The following is a 9,073-nucleotide window of genomic DNA, read 5'->3' on the forward strand; positions in this document are numbered from 1 at the left end:
TTTCAGCGCTGGCCATGCAGCACATGGACCTGAAGCAGGTGGAGCTGGACTCGGCCGTGGCCAAGGTGGACGAGCTCTCCCGCCAGCTCGAGTCCCTCTGGACGGACGGGCCCGGACCCCCCCACAAAGTGAGCCCCCCCCTCCCCGAATTGTTTTTTTGGGGGGATATTTTTTGGGGGGTGGGGGGATTTTGGGGAGGGGTCTCGGGGACCAAATCGCCAAGCCCGTTTAACCCCTTGGTGCCCAGGAGCAGAGCAGCCCCGGCCGGAGCCGCTCGAGCCGCCGCAGCCTCCTGGGGGACGCGCTGGAATTGGGGGGGGGTCTCGGGGACCCTTTGGGGCGACCCCCGCCCCATTTCCTGGGCGGGGGGGCGGAGCTGGAACGCGCCCCCTCCCCCCGGCCCAAGGTGCTGGCCGTGCCCAGCCCCGGCGGGGGGGGAGGGGGCGGCAGAGCCCCCTCCCCACGGCCCCCTCCTCCTGCGGCCCTTGGAGCTGCTGGGGGGGCTCGGGGGGTCCCCGGGGGGGGCGTTCGGCACCGAGAGACCCCCGGCCCCCCCCCCGTACGAGGTGCAGGCGCTGTACCCGTCCCTGAGCGGCCCCCCCGGAACGTTCCGGACACAGGGTGAGATAAGGGGGGGATAAAGGGGGGGGGACATGGGGAGATAAAGGGGGGGATAAGGGGGGATATGGGGGGGACAGAGAGGGGGACATGGGGGGATAAAGGGGGGCGACATGGGGGGATGAAAGGGGGGACATGGGGAGATAAAGGGGGGGATATGGGGGGATATGGGGGGGGACATGGGGGAGATAAAGGGGGGATAAGGGGGGATAAGGGGGATGATAAGGGGGGTATAAAGGGGGGATAAAGGGGGACATGGGCATAAAGGGGGGACATGGGGGAGATAAAGGGGGGATGGGGGGACATGGGGGGGGACAGAGAGGGGGACATGGGGGGATAAAGGGGGCGACATGGGGGGGATAAAGGGGGGGACAAGGGGGGTATAAAGGGGGGGATAAAGGGGGGGATAAGGGGGGGATAAAGGGGGGGATAAGGGGGGACAAGGGGGGTATAAAGGGGGGGATAAGGGGGGATATGGGGGGGATAAGGGGGGGATAAGGGGGGTATAAAGGGGGGGATAAAGGGGGGGACATGGGGAGATAAAGGGGGGGACATGGAGGGGACAGAGAGGGGATTAGGGGGGGACAAGGGAGGACAGAACGGGGATAAAGGGGGGGGACATTGAGGAGACATTGAGGGACAGAGGAGGGATAAAGGGGGGGACATGGGGGGGACGCTGAGGGGACGCGGCGGACGGAGGAGCTGGTCTGTGCTGGGGGGGTCTGAGCCACCCAGGTGTCCCCAAACCATCCTGGGCTGTCCCCAGCGCTGTCCCCGTGTCCCCATCACCGTCACCGTGTCCCCAACCCTGTCCCCATGTCCCCATCACTGTCCCCGTGTCCCCATCACCGTCACCGTGTCCCCAAACCATCCTGGGCTGTCCCCAACCCTGTCCCCGTGTCCCCATCACTGTCCCCATGTCCCCAACCCTGTCCCCATGTCCCCACCGCTGTCCCCGTGTCCCCAACCCCTCCCGTCTGTCCCCATCACTGTCCCTGGGGTGTCCCCAGTGCTGTCCCCTATCCTGTCCCCACCACTGTCCCCGTGTCCCCACCGCTGTCCCTAGGGTGTCCCCATCACTGTCCCCGTGTCCCCATCACTGTCCCTGGGGTGTCCCCATCACTGTCCCTGGGGTGTCCCCATTGCTGTCCCCATCACTGTCCCCGTGTCCCCATCACTGTCCTCGTGTCCCCATCACTGTCCCTGGGGTGTCCCCATCACTGTCCCCGTGTCCCCATCACTGTCCCCGTGTCCCCATCACTGTCCCTGGGGTGTCCCCATTGCTGTCCCCATCACTGTCCCCGTGTCCCCAACCCTGTCCCCGTGTCCCCATCACTGTCCCCGTGTCCCCATCACTGTCCCTGGGGTGTCCCCATTGCTGTCCCCGTGTCCCCATCACTGTCCCTGGGATGTCCCCATCACTGTCCCCATGTCCCCATTGCTGTCCCCGTGTCCCCATCACTGTCCCTGGGGTGTCCCCATCACTGTCCCTGGGGTGTCCCCATTGCTGTCCCCATCACTGTCCCCGTGTCCCCATCACTGTCCCCGTGTCCCCATCACTGTCCCCGTGTCCCCCCCCCCCCAGATGACCTCGGCATCAAGCGGCGGCCGCAGAAAAGTTGGAACGAGTCCGACCTGGACGTGGCCTACGAGAAAAAACCGGGGGGCTACGACCGTGAGAGGGGGGGGCTGGGGGGGCTGGGGACATCGGGGGACATCGGGGGACATCAGGGGACATCGGGGAGGGGGGCACCTGATGGCGCTTGTGGGGGTTTGTGGGGCTTTTTTGGGGGGTTTGGGGCTTTTTTTGGGGGGAGAATCTGGCACTTTTTTTTTAAATTTTAATTTGAAGGGGGAATTCTAGCTAAAATCCTCAAAAAAACCCAACAACAACAACAACAAAAAAGTGATTTAATCACCCCAAAAAGCGCTAAAATCACCCCAAAAAGCACTAAAATACTCAAAACCAAGCGCTAAAATTCCTCTAAAAAGTGTTAAATCCTCAAAATCAAGCGCTAAAATTCCTCCAAAAGTGCTAAAATCCTCAAAATCGAGCGCTAAAATTCCTCTAAAAAGTGTTAAATCCTCAAAACCGAGCGCTAAAATTCCTCCAAAAGTGCTAAAATCCTCAAAATCGAGCTGCAAAATTCCTCAAAAAGTGCCAAAATCCTCAAAATCGAGCGCTAAAATTCCTCCAAAAGTGTCAAAATAGTATCAAAAAGTGCTAAAATCCTCAAAATCGAGCCCTAATATTCCTCCAAAAAGTGCTAAAATCTTCAAAATCGAGCGCTAAAATTCCTCTAAAAAGTGCCAAAATCCTCAAAATCGAGCGCTAAAATTCCTCCAAAAGTGTCAAAATAATATCAAAAAGTGCTAAAATCTTTAAAATCGAGCGCTAAAATTCCTCCAAAAAGTGCCAAAATAATATCAGAAAGTGCTAAAATCCTCAAAATCGAGCGCTAAAATTCCTCAAAAAGTGCCAAAATAGTATCAAAAATGCTAAAATCCTCAAAACCGAGCCCTAAAATTCCTCCAAAAAGCGCTAAAATCCTCAAAACCGAGCCCTAAAATTCCTCCAAAAAGCGCTAAAATCCTCAAAACCGAGCCCTAAAATTCCTCCAAAAGCGCCAAAATCATATCAGAAAGTCCTAAAATCCTCAAAGCCGAGCCTTAAAATTCCTCAAAAAAGTCCTAAAATCTTCAAAACCGAGCCCTAAAATTCCTCCAAAAGTGCTAAAATCCTCAAAATCGAGCGCTAAAATTCCTCCAAAAGTGTCAAAATAGTATCAAAAAGTGCCAAAATCCTCAAAATCGAGCCCTAATATTCCTCCAAAAAGTGCTAAAATCTTCAAAATCGAGCGCTAAAATTCCTCAAAAAAGTGCTAAAATCCTCAAAATCAAGCGCTAAAATTCCTCCAAAAAGTGTTAAATCCTCAAAATTGAGCGCTAAAATTCCTCAAAAAGTGCCAAAATAATATCAGAAAGTGCTAAAATCTTTAAAACCGAGCGCTAAAATCCTCAAAACCGAGCCCTAAAATTCCTCCAAAAGCGCCAAAATCATTTCAAAAAGTGCTAAAATCCTCAAAATCGAGCGCTAAAATTCCTCAAAAAGCGCCAAAATCATATCAAAAAGTGCCAAAATCCTCAAAATCGAGCGCTAATATTCCTCTAAAAAGCACAAAAATCCTCGAAATCGAGCGCTAATATTCCTCAAAAAAGTGCTAAAATCCTCAAATCCGAGCCCTAAAATTCCTCCAAAAAGTGTTAAATCCTCAAAATCGAGCGCTAAAATTCCTCAAAAAGTGCCAAAATAATTTCAAAAAGTGCTAAAATCCTCAAAATCAAATGCTAAAATTCCTCAAAAAGCGCTAAAATCCTCAAAATCGAGTGTTAAAATTCCTCAAAAAGTGCCAAAATAATTTCAAAAAGTGCTAAAATCCTCAAAACCGAGCGCTAAAATTCCTCCAAAAAGCGCTAAAATCTTCAAAATCGAGCCCTAAAATTCCTCCAAAAGCGCCAAAATCATATCAGAAAGTGCTAAAATCCTCAAATCCGAGCACTAAAATTCCTCCAAAAAGCGCTAAAATCTTCAAAATCGAGCGCTAAAATTCCTCCAAAAAGTGCTAAAGTCCCCAAAACCGAGCGCTAAAATTCCTCCAAAAGCGCCAAAATCATTTCAAAAAGTGCTAAAATCCTCAAAATCGAGCCCTAAAATTCCTCAAAAAAGTCCTAAAATCTTCAAAATCGAGCCCTAAAATTCCTCCAAAAAGTGCTAAAATCTTCAAAATCGAGCGCTAAAATTCCTCCAAAAAGCGCTAAAATCCCCAAAATCGAGTGCTAAAATTCCTCAAAAAGTGCCAAAATAATTTCAAAAAGTGCTAAAATCCTCAAAACCGAGCGCTAAAATTCCTCCAAAAAGCGCTAAAATCCCCAAAACCGAGCGCTAAAATTCCTCCCAAAGCGCCCAAATCATATCCAAAAGTGCCGAAATCAGCCCCAAAGCCGCTGAATCGCCCCAGTGACCTCCGTGTCCCCCCCAGGGACCCCCGAGCCCCACGGCCGCCCCTCGCTGGGGCTCTGGAGGGAATCCAGCCTCGACTCCGGCAAGGTGAGCCCCATTTGGGGGCTGGGGGCCCAACCTTAAACCCCCCCCCTCAAAAAACAAAAAAAGCCCAAAAAAAGTAACGGTTTTAACCCATTTTAAACCCATTTTTAACCCTTTTCACCCCCATTTTTAACCCTTTTAAAACCCCATTTTAACCTTTTTAAAACCTCATTTTTAACCCGTTTTTAACCCTTTTAAAACCCCATTTTAACCCTTTTAACCCCCATTTTTAACCCCATTTTAACCCTTTTAAAACCCCATTTTAACCCTTTTAACCCCCATTTTTAACCCATTTTTAACCCTTTAAAACCCCGTTTTTAACCCTTTTCGTACTCCATTTTTAACCCTTGTAAAACCCCATTTTAATCTTTTTAAAATCCCTTTTCAACCCTTTTAAAACCCCATTTTTAACCCCATTTTAACCCTTTCAAAACCCCATTTTTAACCCTTTCAAAACCCCATTTTTAACCCTTTTAAAACCCCCATTTTTAACCCATTTTTAACCCTTTCAAAACCCCATTTTTAACCCTTTCAAAACCCCATTTTTAACCCTTTCAAAACCCCTTTTTAACCCTTTAAAACCCCATTTTTAACCCTTTAAACCCCATTTTTAACCCCATTTTAACCCTTTCAAAACCCTATTTTTAACCCTTTCAAAACGCCATTTTTAACCCTTTCAAAACCCCTTTTTAACCCTTTAAAACCCCATTTTTTAACCCTTTAAACCCCATTTTTAACCCCATTTTAACCCTTTCAAAACCCTATTTTTAACCCTTTCAAAACGCCATTTTAACTTTAAAACCCCTTTCAAAACCCCCTTTTTTAACCCCTTTTTAAACCCCATTTTTAACCCTTTTAAAACCCCATTTTTAACCCCATTTTAACCCTTTCAAAACCCCATTTTTAACCCTTTCAAAACCCCTTTTTAACCCTTTAAAACCCCATTTTTAACCCTTTTAAAACCCCATTTTTAACCCCATTTTAACCCTTTCAAAACCCCATTCTTAACCCTTTCAAAACCCCATTTGAACCCCGTTTTTAACCCTTTTAACCCCCGTTTTTAACCCTTTTAACCCCCGTTTTCAACCCCGTTTTTAACCCTTTCCAGGACGGCTCCTTCGGCGCTCACAGCGCCACCCTGCCGCGCAATTACAAGCCGTCCGCCCTGGAGCGGCGGCCGGACGGGGGGGCCCCGCCGCTGTTCCGCTCGCCGCCGCTGTCGCGGACGCTGCCGCGGGGGGTGGCAACCGGGCCCGGCCAGCAGCCGGTGTCGCGCATCCCGGTGCCCCCTCCCCCCGGCCGCCAGACCCCCCGCCACAAGCCGCTGCCCCTCTCCATGATCTTCCGGCTGCAGAACGCCTTCTGGGAGCAGGGGGGCCCAGGGGATCAACCCCCTCGCCGGGGGCTCAGCGCCCCAGCGGCGGGGGCGGGGGCGCGCGGGGCGCCCAAAAGCTGCCGGCGCTGCCCACGGGGCCGTCCGGAGCGGCTGGGGGGAAGGTGAGAGGGGTTTGGGGGGTAAAAGGGGGATTTGGGGGCTGGGGGGTAAAAAGGGGGGTTTGGGGGTAAAATGGGGATTTTGGGGGGTAAAAGGGGGATTTGGGGGGCTGGGGGGTAAAAGGGGATTTGGGGGGTAAAAGGGGATTTGGGGAGGTAAAAAGGGGGATTTGGGGGGCTGGGGGTAAAAGGGGATTTGGGGGGTAAAAGGGGATTTGGGAGGTAAAAAGGGGATTTGGGGGGCTGGGGGGTAAATAGGGGATTTGGGGTAAAGGGGATTTTTGGGAGGTAAAGGGGGGATTTGGGGGGCTGGGGGGTAAAAAGGGATTTGGGGGGTAAAAAGGGGATTTGGGAGAAAAGGGGGATTTGGGGGGGCTGGGGGTAAATAGGGATTTGGGGGGTAAAAAGGGGATTTGGGGAGGTAAAGGAAGGGGATTTGGGGGGCTGGGGGGTAAAAAGGGGATTTGGGGGGTAAAAAGGGGATTTGGGAGGCAAAAAGGGGGATTTGGGGGGGGGGCTGGGGGGGTAAATAGGGGATTGTTGGGGGGGTAAAAAGGGATTTTGGGAGGTAAAAGGGGATTTGGGGGGGCTGGGGGGTAGATAGGGATTGGTGGGGGGTAAAAAGGGATTTGGGGGCTGGGGGGGTAAAAGGGATTTGGGGGGGAAAGGGGGTTTTGGGGGGTTAGGGAGGTAAAAAGGGATTTGGTGGGGTAAAAAAGGGATTTGGGGGGTTTGGGGGGGTTAAAAGGGGATTTGGGGGGGGCTGGGGGGGTAAATAGGGGATTTGGAGGGGCATGGGGGGGTAAAAAGTGGGTTTGGGGGGGTTGGGGGGGTAAAAAGGGGATTTGGGGGGTAAAAAGGGGATTTGGGGGGATAAATAGGGGATTTTGGGGGGTAAAATGGGGATTTTGAGGGGTATGGAGGGGTTAAAAGGGGATTTGGGGGGATTGAAGGGGATTTGGGGTCTCGGGGAGGGTAAAGGGGATTCTGCCCTTTGCCTTCAATTGTGGAGGGGGTCTGTGGGGATTCTGCCCTTCCCTCCCTCCCCAGGTTCCCTCCCTGCTCTCCCCCCTTTCCCTCTCCCCAATTTCGGGGTCTCCCCCTTTCCCCCCTCCCCAATTCCACCCCCCCCTCACCCCCATTTCCCCCTCCCCAATTCCGTGCTCTCCCCCTTTCCCCCTCCCCAATTCCGTGCTCTCCCCCTTTCCCTTCTCTCCCCAATTTCGGGGTCTCTCCCCTTTCCCCCTCCCCCAATTCAGCCCCCCCTCACCCCCATTTCCCCCTCCCCAATTTCGGGGTCTCCCCCTTTCCCCCTCCCCAATTCTACCCCTCCCTCACCCCCATTCCCCTCCCCAATTTCGGGGTCTCCCCCCCTTTCCCCCTCCCCAATTCCGTGCTCTCCCCTTTCCCCTCTCCCCAATTTTGGGGTCTCTCCCCCCTTTCCCCCCCCCCCCCCAATTCCCCCCCCCTCACCCCCATTTCCCCTCCCCAATTTCGGGGTCTCTCCCCCCCTTTCCCCCTCCCCAATTCCGTGCTCTCCCCCTTTCCCTCTCCCCAATTTCGGGGTCTCTCCCCCTTCCCCCCCCTCCCAATTCCAGCCCCCCTCACCCCATTTCCCCTCCCAGCTCCCCCCGCCCCGCGCCCCCGACCCTCCGGAGCCCGAGGCGGAGCTGGAGCGGTCTCCTGCGCTGCTCGGACGCCGAGGGAGCCCCGGAGGTCCCCCGAGGGACCCCCGAGGGTCCCCGAGGCGCCCCCCGCGCGGCCGCTGAGCCCACGCGGCTGCAGCCGCTGCTGCCCCCGAGGCGCGGCGGGTGCCCGAGTTCCAGGAGGTCGCGCGGGTCCTGGCGGAGATGCCGCGGCCGCTGAAGCGCCGGGGCTCCATGGAGCAGAGCCCCGGGCCCGCCGCCGCCCCGGCGCGCACCCGCCACTACCGGCAGCTGATCCCGCGCCTGCTGCACCGGCCCGGCACGGCCGCGACACCGGGGGAAGGTGGCGGGGAGGTGGCGCTGCCGCTGTCGCCGCCTCCTCCTCCTCCTCCTCCTCCTCCTCCTCCTGAGGAGGGCTCGGCCCCGGCGGCACCGGCGGCGGCGCTCGGGGGCGCGGGGCAGGTGCCGGTGAGTGGGGACGGGAGGGGCGTGGGGCGGTGGCCTTGGCACTGTGGGACCCCCCCCCAAAGTGTCCCTGTCACTCTGGGACCCCTCCCCCCAGTGTCATTGTCCCTTGGGGACCCCTCCCCAGTGTCACTGTCACTCTGGGACCCTCCCGAGTGTCACACGGAGTCCCTGTCCCTTACAGACCCTGCCCCAGTGTCCCTGTCACTCTGGGACCCCCGAGGTGTCACTGTCACTCTGGGACTTAACGAAAGTACTGTACTCTGGATAGTGTATTGTCTTGATAGTGTACTGTACTTAAATTTCCCTCCCCAGTGTCCCTGTCACTCTGAGACCCCCGAGGTGTCACTGTCACTCTGGGACCCCTCCCCCCAGTGTCATTGTCCCTTGGGGACCCCTCCCCAGTGTCACTGTCACTCTGAGACCCCCCCCAGGGTCACACGGAGTCCCTGTCCCTTACAGACCCTGCCCCAGTGTCCCTGTTGGGACCTCCGGTGTACTGTCACTCTGGGACCCCTCCCCAGCCTGTCAGCCCTGGGACCCCGCGAGGTGTCCCTGTCACTCTGGGACCCCTCCTTCCCCAGTGTCACTGTCCCTCTGAGACCCCCGAGGTGTCACTGTCACCTGGGACCCCTCCCCAGTGTCATTGTCCCTTGGGGACCCTCCCCCAGTGTCACTGTCACTCTGAGACCCCCAGGGTCACACGAGTCCCTGTCCCTTACAGACCCCTGCCCCAGTGTCCCTG

At 55.0% G+C, this 9,073-nt stretch overlaps 1 long non-coding RNA gene across 1 annotated transcript; it reads left to right on the forward strand.

The window, feature by feature from the left end:
* On the forward strand, positions 1-5,962 carry LOC115917057. The gene is made up of 5 exons (XR_004061662.1): positions 1-128; positions 248-621; positions 2,204-2,293; positions 4,659-4,726; positions 5,832-5,962. It is a non-coding gene; the product is annotated as an uncharacterized LOC115917057 (long non-coding RNA).
* The last annotated feature ends 3,111 nt before the right edge of the window (positions 5,963-9,073 follow it).

Source organism: Camarhynchus parvulus, unplaced genomic scaffold, assembly GCF_901933205.1.
Source record: "Camarhynchus parvulus unplaced genomic scaffold, STF_HiC, whole genome shotgun sequence".
NCBI lineage: Eukaryota > Metazoa > Chordata > Aves > Passeriformes > Thraupidae > Camarhynchus > Camarhynchus parvulus.